At 37.6% G+C, this 12,651-nt stretch overlaps 1 protein-coding gene across 2 annotated transcripts in view; it reads right to left on the reverse strand.

The window, feature by feature from the left end:
• LOC138695009 (CD151 antigen-like) overlaps positions 1-12,651 on the reverse strand; it is a 137,220-nt gene that overhangs the window by 86,793 nt on the left and 37,776 nt on the right. The window lies entirely within an intron of this gene.

Genomic DNA, 12,651 nt, shown 5'->3' on the forward strand with positions numbered 1-12,651 from the left:
ACCCGATGGCAGTGGTAACTAATTACACTGAATAATGACATTCAATAATAATAATAATAATAATAATAATAATAATAATAATAATAATAAAACAATATTAGTATAATAACATTAACAAGGAGCATCCTAAATTAAATGAAGCACGATCACTTAAAATACCACTTAAAGCAAATCTAATTTGTATCTTAACACCAACTTCGAACTAAAACCCACGAGTATGATATGTTCATATATGCACAAGTACCTTTCAGCACTACACTCATTTTGCTGACAATTCACTCACTGCACTGGAACTACGACACATTTCACTGATACTATCCTGATTTCACTAACACTTCAGAAACATTTCACTGTTCAAATACTTTGCATTACCACTCTAAACTATAAAACTTCGCTGACCCAAACATACTTCACTGATACAACACACTTCTTCACTGATACAACACTTCAAATAACAAAACATCAATTACACCTTTTAAATAGTGTGCATAATATACTACCGTCTATTAGTGAGTAAGTCTGCAGGTAAAGCATTCCAGTCCCTGATAGAACGACTGAGAAAAGAAAACTTTCCAGTATCCGTCCTCTGTCTTCTTTCCTCCAATTTATGTGAGTGGTCGTTCCTTGAAGAGTAATTTGGAAGCTGCAACCTATTTTTTATTTCTCTCCAGGCAGACTCAGCTCTGTAGGTTTTCAACATTGCGCATAATCGAATTCGCGTTCTCCTGTCCGTGAGTGTCCCATTTTAATGTTGAATTATTATGACAACGCTTGAGAGACCGTATATGAATAGAAATAACATTTAAGAATGAGATACAAAGTACAATAATTAAAATAAAGATAAGATAAAAATAAACAGTAAAATAAGAATAAAATGAAAACATGACAAAAGTAACACTGAACAGTAAAATCCTACTTACAATTAAAATAAATGCGTGTGTAGCCTCTATGAGCAGTAAAAGAGAAACTTTTTACCTTTGGGAAAAAATGTTCAATTTTTATTTTATTTTTAATAACTCTCTTTCCCTGATTACGTGACACAAAATTAAGAATTTTCACAGAAAATAAAAGCATCAAATATTTTTTTGGGCAGGGGAGGGGCAATTAATAAAGTAAAAACTGAAAGTTATTTGTTTCAGTCTTTGGACCACTGCTTTTATGTTAGAACAAAATTTCTTTATGCTGTCTTGCTCCTGAAAGAACACAGAATAAGTTGTGAAAAAAAAAATTCCTCTCTTACCCCATTAAAAAAATGTAATTTTTTTGAAAATTTTGAACATAAAAATAAAAATCTAAGATCTTGGAGCTTTAAATGAACTTTCTTAAGCAGTAGGACACTGTACAGTAGTTTGGAATTTATAGCTACAATAATCATCTTCATATTGGTGCAAAACACTGTGACTTACGCGGTATTATTCTGAAGTCGTTTTCAGATTAATTGTAACAAAATTATTTTCCGGAAGTGTTTTAAAATAGAAGTTAGGCTAATTTAGGCCTGTAATTGTTCTTTCAGATGTTTGATTCAAACACTTATTAGTAGACTTCGTTGAATTGCCACACGCAGCATGCAATCAGGTTGCCGATGTACGGTAGTATAGATGAGGTGAGCGACCGCCCGGTCTCATAGTATAAGCAGTTCATGTTAAGAGTTGTGACCAGTCCAAATAGATAGAGCAGCTACAGCTAATGTATACCTATTTAAGCACTTGTTTTTGCATTACTGTGGTTGGAATAGTAAAAATTTAACATTTGTTCAGTGCAGACAAGAATTCAATCAAACATGCTACAATGAGAGTGTTGCTGTTCCAAATAATTGCCCCTGGAATACTCTTACCTCCGCAGCCAGTCTTGACCCGTTGGAAAACGTGGTTGGATGCTGTTAATTATTATGCAGAACATTACGGAAAAATAATGGAGGTAATTGATGCATTGGATAGCACAGATAGTTCCGCTATTGCAGCTGTAAAATCATTGCCTCCTGAACAGCTATTGGAAGATATTCTGTTCATTGATTCCAATAATTTTAAAATCGTGTACAAAAGCATCACCCTGTTAGACTTATCTAAACTACAACTCTCAGAAGACCTTAATATAGTGTATAAAGTATCACAAACCGTTATCCAAAATAACAATTCACTAATTTCAGAAAAAGTGAATGTAAGTTGAGAAACATTATTGCTAAAATTTCTGCCTATTCACAACTTCGTATTATAAATACTGTCAGGTCACGACAAGATGTCTGAAGTTGGTGTACTAAAAAGTAGTGACTTTCCGTTCTTCAAATATGCACCTATTACATCGTGTGATGTTGAACGTACATTTTCCCAAAATAAAAACTATTTGAGTGACCATCGGAGGAGGTTCACTTTGCAGTAGCTCAAAATGTACGTAACTCTTCACTGCAATGCACATATTCAAGGATGATTTGAGTATATTACATTAAATTTTAACAGTTAATATATCTCACTACAAAATAGTGTATTTACATGTTTAGACATTTCCTACTCCAGGGTACAGGTTTTATTGTAACCGCAGTATACTGCTCAGTATTTACATCAGAGGCATACTCCATCCGTTGCACGCCCCCTTCTCATACAGTCTATACCGCGTGCGCAGCAAACCTTGCGATTCTCGTGGCAATTCCACGAAGTCTAGTTATTAGTAATAACGGTATGCAATATATATCCAATGGGGACAAGTTAGACTTGGTGGAATTATTTGAGTAAAGAGACAGGCCCTAAAATGAAACTTATTTTCAACATATCCATCGGTACAACAACAGCGAATTTATTATTTCCGTGTAACCCGCAATGTAGCAGAGAATCTCTCTCAACAATTTGAAGTATCACAATATTTTAATTAATTAATTCCGCTGTCGTAAGTTCAAATAGGTACGTATCTAGACGGCAGTGGTTCCAACCAGTTTGGAAATGCGTTCGTACAGCTCAAATCACGGATAGTTTGAAATTGGTTGCGCATTAAGTGAACAGTTCTCAAACCATTACAAACTTGCTGTACTAACAAACCTAATACTTCGCATTCAAAAAGTATAGACTCACACCTGTCCGAGCTTAGCAGATAACAGTAATACCTTGTGCACCTCATACGTTGCATGTCATCCTAACCAGGCACCTCCCCACTTAGAAGAGTGATGGTTTAGATCCCTAATTTCGCTCTCTGATAATACTAAGCATTCAAAAAGTATAGACTCACACCTGTCCAAAACCTTGTGCATCTCATACGTTGCATGCAATCTCATCAGGTCCTAACCAGGCACATCCCCACTTAGAAGAGTGATTGTTTGGATCCCTAATTTCGCTCTCTGATAATACTACACATTCAAAAAGTATAGACTCACACCTGTCCAATACCTTGTGCACCTCATACGTTGCATGCAATCTCATCAGGTCCTAACCAGGCACATCCCCACTTAGAAGAGTGACTGTTTAGATCCCTAATTTCGCTCTCTGATAATACTACGCATTCAAAATGTATAGACTCACACCTGTTCAATACCTTGTGCACCTCATACGTTGCATGCAATCTCATCAGGTCCTAACCAGGCACATCACCACTTAGAAGAGTGATTGTTTGGATCCCTAATTTCGCTCTCTGATAATACTACGCATTCAAAATGTATAGACTCACACCTGTCCAATACCTTGTGCACCTCATACGTTGCATGCAATCTCATCAGGTCCTAACCAGGCACATCCCCACTTAGAAGAGTGACTGTTTAGATCCCTAATTTCGCTCTCTGATAATACTACGCATTCAAAATGTATAGACTCACACCTGTCCAATACCTTGTGCACCTCATACGTTGCATGCAATCTCATCAGGTCCTAACCAGGCACATCCCCACTTAGAAGGGTGATTGTTTAGACCCCTAATTTCGCTCTAAGTTCCCAGTCGCAGACAGTACCCCTTCCTCATCCTGGACTCAAATCCCAGGCGGCGCGCCCTGGTTAATTCCAGCAATCTAGTGCCCACATGGCAGCAATCACGCACGCGCCCCCTCGCCGCACGACTTGGGCAGCGAGCCGAGTCGCACGCTTCTCGTTGACCCCTGACCTCGCGCATCTGGGTCGGCTTCTTCCCTCAGCGACTCCAGCGAGACACGCGGATTAAATTCGGAACACCGCCAAATGCAGAGCGTCCGTCTTTGCCAAGACGTTATTCATTCACACTCTATTATCCGAACCTCCGGTTGTGGCTCGAGTAGCGCTCCAGATACTAGAGTAGACCCAGAATCGATTCCCCCTCCTTCAAGAAAATAGGGATTTATATCCTTTCTTTAGGGCGAATGGCCTGAAGGTGTTACGGAGACTGTACTGCTGCCAATACCGAAGGAAAGTAATGCTTATATATATACATACTTTTTTTTTTTTTTTTTTTTTTTTTTCAAAAAAAGCCGCCGTAAATAAGGGTTCGATAGATCGGCCTACTAATCAATTCACAATGAACAATGATTAAAAACAATTATATGACAATTTGAAAGAAAAAAAATTAAGATAACTGATAAGAAAACATAGAAAATCATCTATACTAATAATAAATCTGTAGCCGAAATTTTTCTCGTAATTTTCGATTTTCCAAAAATAATTGGTCCTAACATATATAATTAACCACCTTGAAACCGAAAATCGCTTTTTTGAAATTTTTGTTTGTATGTCTGTCTGTCTGTATGTATGTTTGTTACCTTTTCACGCGATAATGGCTGAACGGATTTCGATGAAAATTGGAATATAAGTTAAGTTCGTTGTAACTTAGATTTTAGGCTATATGGCATTCAAAATACATTATTTAAAAGGGGGGTTATAAGGGGGCCTGAATTAAATAAATCGAAATATCTCGCTTATTATTGATTTTTGTGAAAAATGTTACATAACAAAAGTTTCTTTAAAAATAATTTGCGATAAGTTTTATTCCTTGAAAAATTTTGATAAGACTGATATTTAATGAGATATATGAGTTTTAAAATTAAAATAACTGCCATCTAAGGCCGTGTAATGAATTAAAAAACAAATGACTTCGTCTATAAGGGGCCTTGGACAACAAAAATCGAAAGCTATGAAACAAAGCCTACAGAGAATGTTTCTGTGTTTGTATGAAGCAATATCGGAAGCTAAATTAACCGAGTTGTATAATTAATTATTATTTCACCATTGGAAAGTGTAGTTTCTCTAGATGGACATAATACTATAATGTTATCACAGTAACTTCTGAGTGAATCGAGGACAGGTAAGATTAAAATAGATTCTTATGCACAGAAAACTTGATAGGCTATTCTGTATATTCGTTTCCTGTATTTCCTAAACTAATTTTTATGACCAAATGAGTGGTCTCTGGATCAAAATGATCGCATTTTAATTTTTTAATTCAATTTAAATTAAGTAACATAATAAACGATTTATCCTTCTATCAAACACGAATGTTCCCTGGATCAAATGTCCTATTTTAATTATGTAATTACTTTATTTCTAACGGGTACAGCGGAGCGCACGGGTACGGCTAGTTTACAATAAAAGTTTCTTGGGTACAAATTATTACTAATTATAGCTAAGGATGATTTTAACACATGAAATCTTATGGCATTAATCGTTGCATCAGAAATTTTAAACTGTTGAAGTTGATTTAAAGTTTCTCGTGGGATCGTGCCACGGGCACCGAACATGAGCCCAAAAACTATCCAATGTGTGATGTGGTATTGTGCTCCAAGATGCTGACAACAAGGCTCATAGATGACTTGTTTTTTACGACACAGCTCTTGTGACTGTTGCTCATGCATCTCGAAACAGATTGTGGGATCAAGAATGACACCCTTATCCTTCTGCCGATCAACTATGATGATATCAGCACGTCTAGTAGAGCCATCAGAAGAGACGCAACCAACCTCCTTATAAACCTCATAGGAAGCATTCTGACGGATTGAAGATGCGATGAGAGAACGAACCGTATTATGTCTGTTGATTCGGAGCAATTCTCCATGATGGCAGAAACCCAAGACTTGAGGAAGCGTTTCTTGCTCGTCGCATCGAGCATATAACGAGTTCAGGACTATCAGCCTGATAAAGCACTCGGCGAATATTCTCCTGCGAATACTGAATCGACGTTTATATTCTAAGATGTAAGAACAGTTGGAAGAAGAGCAGTTTGGCTTCAGAAAAGGAAAAGGTACAAGGGATGCAATTAGACTATTACGAACAATCAGCGAAAGATATCTAGAGAAGAATAAAGAAATGTATATACAGTAGAGCATCGATTATCTGAATACCGATCAACCGAAACATCGGTTAACCGAAAGCGTTCCAGTCGGCAAATTCAAATTTGCGCGCGCGCCATGTATAAGTTTTTCTAGCGCTATTTGCGAGATTTGACGGCAAAAAAAAAAAAAAATGAATTTCAGCTCTGAAGCAAAAAAAAAAAAAAAAAGACTTCTTAAACTAAACTGTAGGTTATTTTAATGACTATAAAATGTATACTGATTGTACAATTTTGTGTCTAATATCAGTGTTTCTTTGTTTCATACTGTTCCTATGACACCGGTACAATTTGTTTTCGTAAATGATCGGTTATCCGAAAAATCAGTTATCCGAACACCCTCCGTCCCCAATTGTTTCGGATAATCGCGTTTTTAAATAAGGGGTGTCTAATTCGTATATGTTTATTCATTAATTTATTTGTCGTATTTATTTGAAATGTTTGTGCAATTATTTGACCTTCCAATAAGAATCGATTAATATATTTATTAAAAACTATTGCAATTATTATGTATGATACAACTATTAAAATTATAATAATAACGATGCTATACTGTGGTATTTGTGGACCTAGAAAAGGGGTTGTCAGAGTGGATTGGAACAGACTGATGAACATCCTGAAGAAAAAAGTGTGGATTGGAAAGACAGGAGGCTGTTCGGTAACCTATATCCTAACAAGGAGGCTAAGTCAGGATAGGAGAATAAATGTCATTCGACCTGCAATTGTTTCGCATGCTCTGTTCTGGACGAGAGCCGGATCAAGAGACGTCCGATGTCTCTGATTCAATTAGCATCAAGCAGGACGCGACTGGAGAGCGGTGAGACTTTCATCTGTTTCAGTTGCCACAACAAACGCTCACTTGTTCCTCGTTGATTTAAGCCACATGCGTTTCATACCGACCGCTCTATACGTCACATAATGCCTTCATTTTTAATTGTATCTTCAGTAGTATTATTCTGAGGAAACAGTGCAATTGTCTCAAAGCAAACATTGTGGAGAATGTTTGAATTAGAGCTATGTTGAAGCTGTATTTTATGACGTCATAAACATCAGTTTCTTTGTCGCATTTATTGATAGCTGTGAAAGAGAAGCTTTATGCGAAAGCAGAACAGAAACTGTACATAATGTACTTTTTATGATGCCACAGTGATTTGCATACTAAAGCTAGGTTAAAACAGTCATCAATCACCATTAAGTAAGGAACTGACCAGCGAACAGTGAATGTCTAGAGAAGTTCGGGGAAACTGACTCAGTATCCAAGCCCCGTATAGAGTAGTATACAATAATGTAATAATTACATTATATTATAATGGAGGAGAAGGAGGAAATATCTTATAACAAGATACAACAATAATGGTACATTTCATTTTTATTACTTAATAGTATAATCCAGTGGCGTAGCATGAAATTTTGAGCAGGGGAAGCTAACTCAAGTTGTCTTTCATGCATTACAAAAATACAGTCTTAAAATAAATAGTAGTCAATGTCAAGTCAGCAGTCGAAGATTGGTTGGAACATCTAAGTAACACCAATAAGGCATGATCTCAAATGATACGTACTAAAATATGATTTAACGATTTACACATAGACCTATCTCTTAACAAATAGACACGTATAAGTATAACATTAGCTAACTCCCTGTCATACTTAGAGAAATCACAGTATTAGTATCATTACGTAAGTATGCGTCTGTCTTTTGGTTGTGTCCTTCATTGACAGCAAGGGAGTCGGTCATTTCTTTTTTAAATCACACTTTTGTTCGTAAGTCAGTCTTGATAATACAATTGTCCTAAAAAATTCAAGTAAATTAGTGTCAGGAACTGTTATTTCGCTCATTATTTATTATACCAGCCACAATGCACACTAACACTTCAACTGAACACAACTGACGAAAAGGGATAACTCGGAAACTACTTATTTTAAATGTTAAAGCTAGCTTCTTGCGAGCCTTGCGACTAGGGTAGTTTAGTTAGAAAGGGATGGAAAATCTGCGGGGTGGATTACACAGAAGAAACCAGTCTGCTTGGAAGCTGGTGTGTGCAGGCTTCTTGTTTACTGCTGCATCACAAATCATCCTGAGCTGCCGCATCACAATATTTAACGCGTAAATATAAATTCTATTAAAATTAATAAATAATTTTGTCCATAAACTGCAGGTTTATTATGCAATTATTATTAACTGGGGAAGCTAAGCTTTTTAGCTTACATTGACGCTACGCCACTGGTATAATCACTGTCTAGTATATACAGTCACGAAGCTTGAGTTGTGAGGGTGCTAGGAACAATAGACTGTGCAGGTATTATTTCGCATTGTATGTAATGAGGCGATATTAGCGATCTTAGTGGTTAGCAACTATCTACAGATGCATATTTACTACGTATAGAGCATCGTGACTGTATATACTAGACTGTGGTATAATGATGGTTTTTCTTGTTTGTGAAATTAATTACCGAGGTTGTAATAACTGGTGAAGATAATGATGATAGTGGTAGCCTCTTAAACTGAGGTTTTCTCCAGCTCTAAGACTGATGTCAGGTAAATCCATGGTAATTCCCCCGATTTCTAACACCAAAAGTTTCCACAAACGTTAGTTAACAATGCAGTTGGTGAAGCCTTGTTTAATTAATCGATTTAAAATTATGATGGTGGTAATAAATTATTGTTGTTTAGTCAACTGTCCGAAAATAGGTCTGAACCTCACAAGTGATACCAATAAGGCATCACTTATGAGACAACTAGGCCAGAAGATAATGGGGTAGGGTGGCCAGTTTCTTTCCCCCTCCATTGCGTACATTGCCATTAGATTCATTCAGTGTTCTGCCCAAGGGCAGGTCTTTCATTGCAAACCCAGCTTCCTTCATCTTTTCTATTTTCTGCCTTCCTCCTTGTCTCCTCATATGATCCACATATCTTAATGTCTTCTATCATTGGATATCTTCTTCTGCCCCGAACTCTTCTCCCGTTCACCATTCCTTCGAGTGCATCGTTGAGAAGGCAGTCTTTTCTCAGTCAGTGACCCAACCAATCCCTTTTCCTCTTCATGATCAGTTTCACCACCATTCTTCCTTCACTCATTCTTTCCAATACAGCTTCATTTCTTATTCTGTCTGTGCACTTCACACGTTCCATTTTTCTCCATATATACATTTCAAATGCTTCTATTAGCTTCTCTTCACGTTGTCATAATGTCCATGTTTCTGCCCCCCATACAATGGTACACTCCATACAAAGCACTTCACTAGTCTCTTCCTTAGTTCTTTTTCCAGAGGTCCGCAGAAGATGCTCCTTTTATTACACGTAGTAATAATTATGGTTGTTGATAATATGATTGTGATTGTAACAACGTGATAATGATCATTACTTGATGATGGTGATAATTATTTGATGATGATGATGGTAGTCATAATGATTACGTAATTGCGATCGTGATTATTGCGTGATGATAGCGATTACGTGATGCTTGTAGCGGTGATAATGATTTTGTGAATGTGATGATTACGTGATGATCACGATTACGTGATGCTAGTAGTGGTGATAATGGTTACGTGATGATTATGTAATGATTACGTGATGGTGGTGATTATGTGACGATGATTTCTTGATGGTAGTGATAATGATTAGGCCTATGTGATGCTGGTTATGGTGACTATTACGTGACGATGGTGGTGGTGATAATGCTTACGTGATGGTGATGATTACGTGATGTGATGATTACGGATGGTTATGGTGACCATTACGTGATGATGGTGGTGATAAGGGTTACGTGATGGTATTGACGATTACGTGATGTGGCAGTGATGATTACAGATGGTTATGGTGACCATTAGATGATGATGATGATGATGATGGTTACGTGATGGTGGTGACGATTACGTGATGTGATGGTGATGATTACGGATGGTTATGATGATCATTATGTGATAATGTTTACGTGAAGGTGGTGACCATTATGTAATGTGATGATTACGGATGGTTATGGTGACCATTAGGTGATGGTGGTGATAATGGTTACGTAATGGTGGTGACGATTACGTGATGTGATTAGGGATGGGTTTGGTGACCATTAGGTGATGGTGGTGGTGATAATGGTTACGTGATGGTGGTGACGATTACGGATGGTTATGATGGCCATTAGGAGATGATGGTGGTGATAATGGTTACGTTGTGGTGGTGACGATTACGTGATATGGTGGTGATGATTACGGATGGTTATGGTGACCATTAGGTGATTGTGGTGATAATGGTTACGTAATGGTGGTGACGATTACGTGATGTAATTACGGATGGTTATGGTGACCATTACGTGGTGATGGTGGTGATAATGGTTACGTGATGATGGTGACGATTACGTGATGCGGTGGTGATGATTATGGATGGTTATGGTGACCATTAGGTGATGATAGTGATAATGGTTACGTTATAGTGGTGATGATTACGTGATATGGTGTTGATGATTACGGATGGTTATGGTGGCCATTACGTGATGATGGTGGTGATAATGGTTACGTGATGTGATGATTACGGGTGGTTATGGTGACCATTAGGTGATGATGGTGGTGGTGATTACGTGATGGTGGTGATGATAATGGTTACGTTATGTGGTAATGAAGATGCCAGTTGGTGTTAATCAGATTGAGGATTATGATGTGAAATATGACAATAGTGACGTGATGTGATGCTGAGTGGAATTGAAGCTAAAGGTGACATTAGTGGAATACTAACCGTGATGTGACATCAAGAATGTCATTGTAAAGACCTACCTGCTCACTCAGGTGACTAGCGTAGTTCCTGAACTGTACAGTGCTCTTCACCCTTCCTGTTTGTTCCTCGCACGACCTTCGTCTTCTTGTTGCGGGGTGGGGAGAGGGAGCTGGACAGGTACAACATGAGGGGTGCAATATGTGTCTCTCACATAGTGACAAAAGAAAGCAAAGAAAGACGAATGTCCTGGAGGTAAACGACGCCCCTTGAAAGGAAGGTATCGGAGCACAAAAAGAAGACGAGCTGCTCTACAACAATGTGCTGTGTGATTGAAATTTTAATTTATTTCTTTACGAGCTAAGATTTCAGCTCAAGTTGTGGGAACGAGTGAACATCGTCGTGCTACGCATAATTCAACGTTACTGTCGAGTCCTCATGTGAGAAGACATCCACACCAGATTCGTGGAACTGCACGGCTAGCGTGTTTCCTAGAGATGGAAATCACTGCAGCCGTCAATGTTCTTGTTTGTGCTGCCTTTGAAAACTGCGCAATAGCGCGCTGACCCACATCAAGTGGACACCGACCATGTGTGTGGTACAGAAGCGTTCATTAGTATTTCTAAGACAAGTTTATAATCGTTTTCCGAGGAATTCAGGAAACGTGGCGGGATACAGAGATATTTTCTTGATATAAATCTGTTGCCGGGAGGAAAAAGGTCTAAATAAAAATTTTATACTTTTCAGGAAAGCAGTAGAAAGATTGAAATTGGTGTCAATTATAGAGTTTTTTAATTAAGGGGTTTTTCCTGGATATTATTTGTTTATATTTCTTCTAAAACAGATAATGTTGCTCATTTAACAATTTTCTTGATTATTTCCAAAAATAGCCGCACTTAAGCCCTTTTAAGACTAGAAGCCAGACTGAGTAGAAGGGACTATTAAACATAAGACCTTTTTCATGTCAAAATAAATGAGAAATGCAAATTATTTTTTATTGGGTTATTTTACGACGCTGTTTCAACATCTAGGTTATTTAGCGTCTGAATGATATGAAGGTGATAATGCCGGTGAAATGAGTCCGGGGTCCAGCACCGAAAGTTACCCAGCATCTGCTCGTATTGGGTTGAGGGAAAACGCCGGAAAAAACCTCAACCAGGTAACTTGCCCCGACCGGGATTCAAACCCGGGCCACCTGGTTTCGCGGCCAGATGCGCTGACCGTTACTCCACAGGTGTGGACTGCAAATTATTAGGAATGCAAAATGGGTCTTAAACAATTATAGGAGTGTTTACCCTGGTGCTTAAAGTTTTAAAAGGAAAGGGCATCAGTATGTGATAAAATTACTAAAATACAAGTTAGACCTTTTAAATAGGGAAGCATGGAAAGTAAACATGTGACGGTTTGTAAGGAATAAAGTATTAAATATACTTAAGTCCTTTATTCTGTGTGTGCTCGATTCAAAAAGTACTTAGGACATTTGGTAACGCTCTATAAATACAGTCAGGAGTCTTACTTGACTTTACCCGTTTTACCAGATTGTAGAGAATTGTTACCGCTTTCAGAATATATAAAAATCTCATTTTCACAAAAAATTGACTGAGACCTTTTTCCTCCCGGCCACAGAAATTAATTCTAACAAAAAAATCTAAATACGATTCGCATGGCATTTTCACTTTCATTATTTT

The sequence above is a fragment of the Periplaneta americana genome, chromosome 2, assembly GCF_040183065.1.
Source record: "Periplaneta americana isolate PAMFEO1 chromosome 2, P.americana_PAMFEO1_priV1, whole genome shotgun sequence".
Lineage (NCBI taxonomy): Eukaryota > Metazoa > Arthropoda > Insecta > Blattodea > Blattidae > Periplaneta > Periplaneta americana.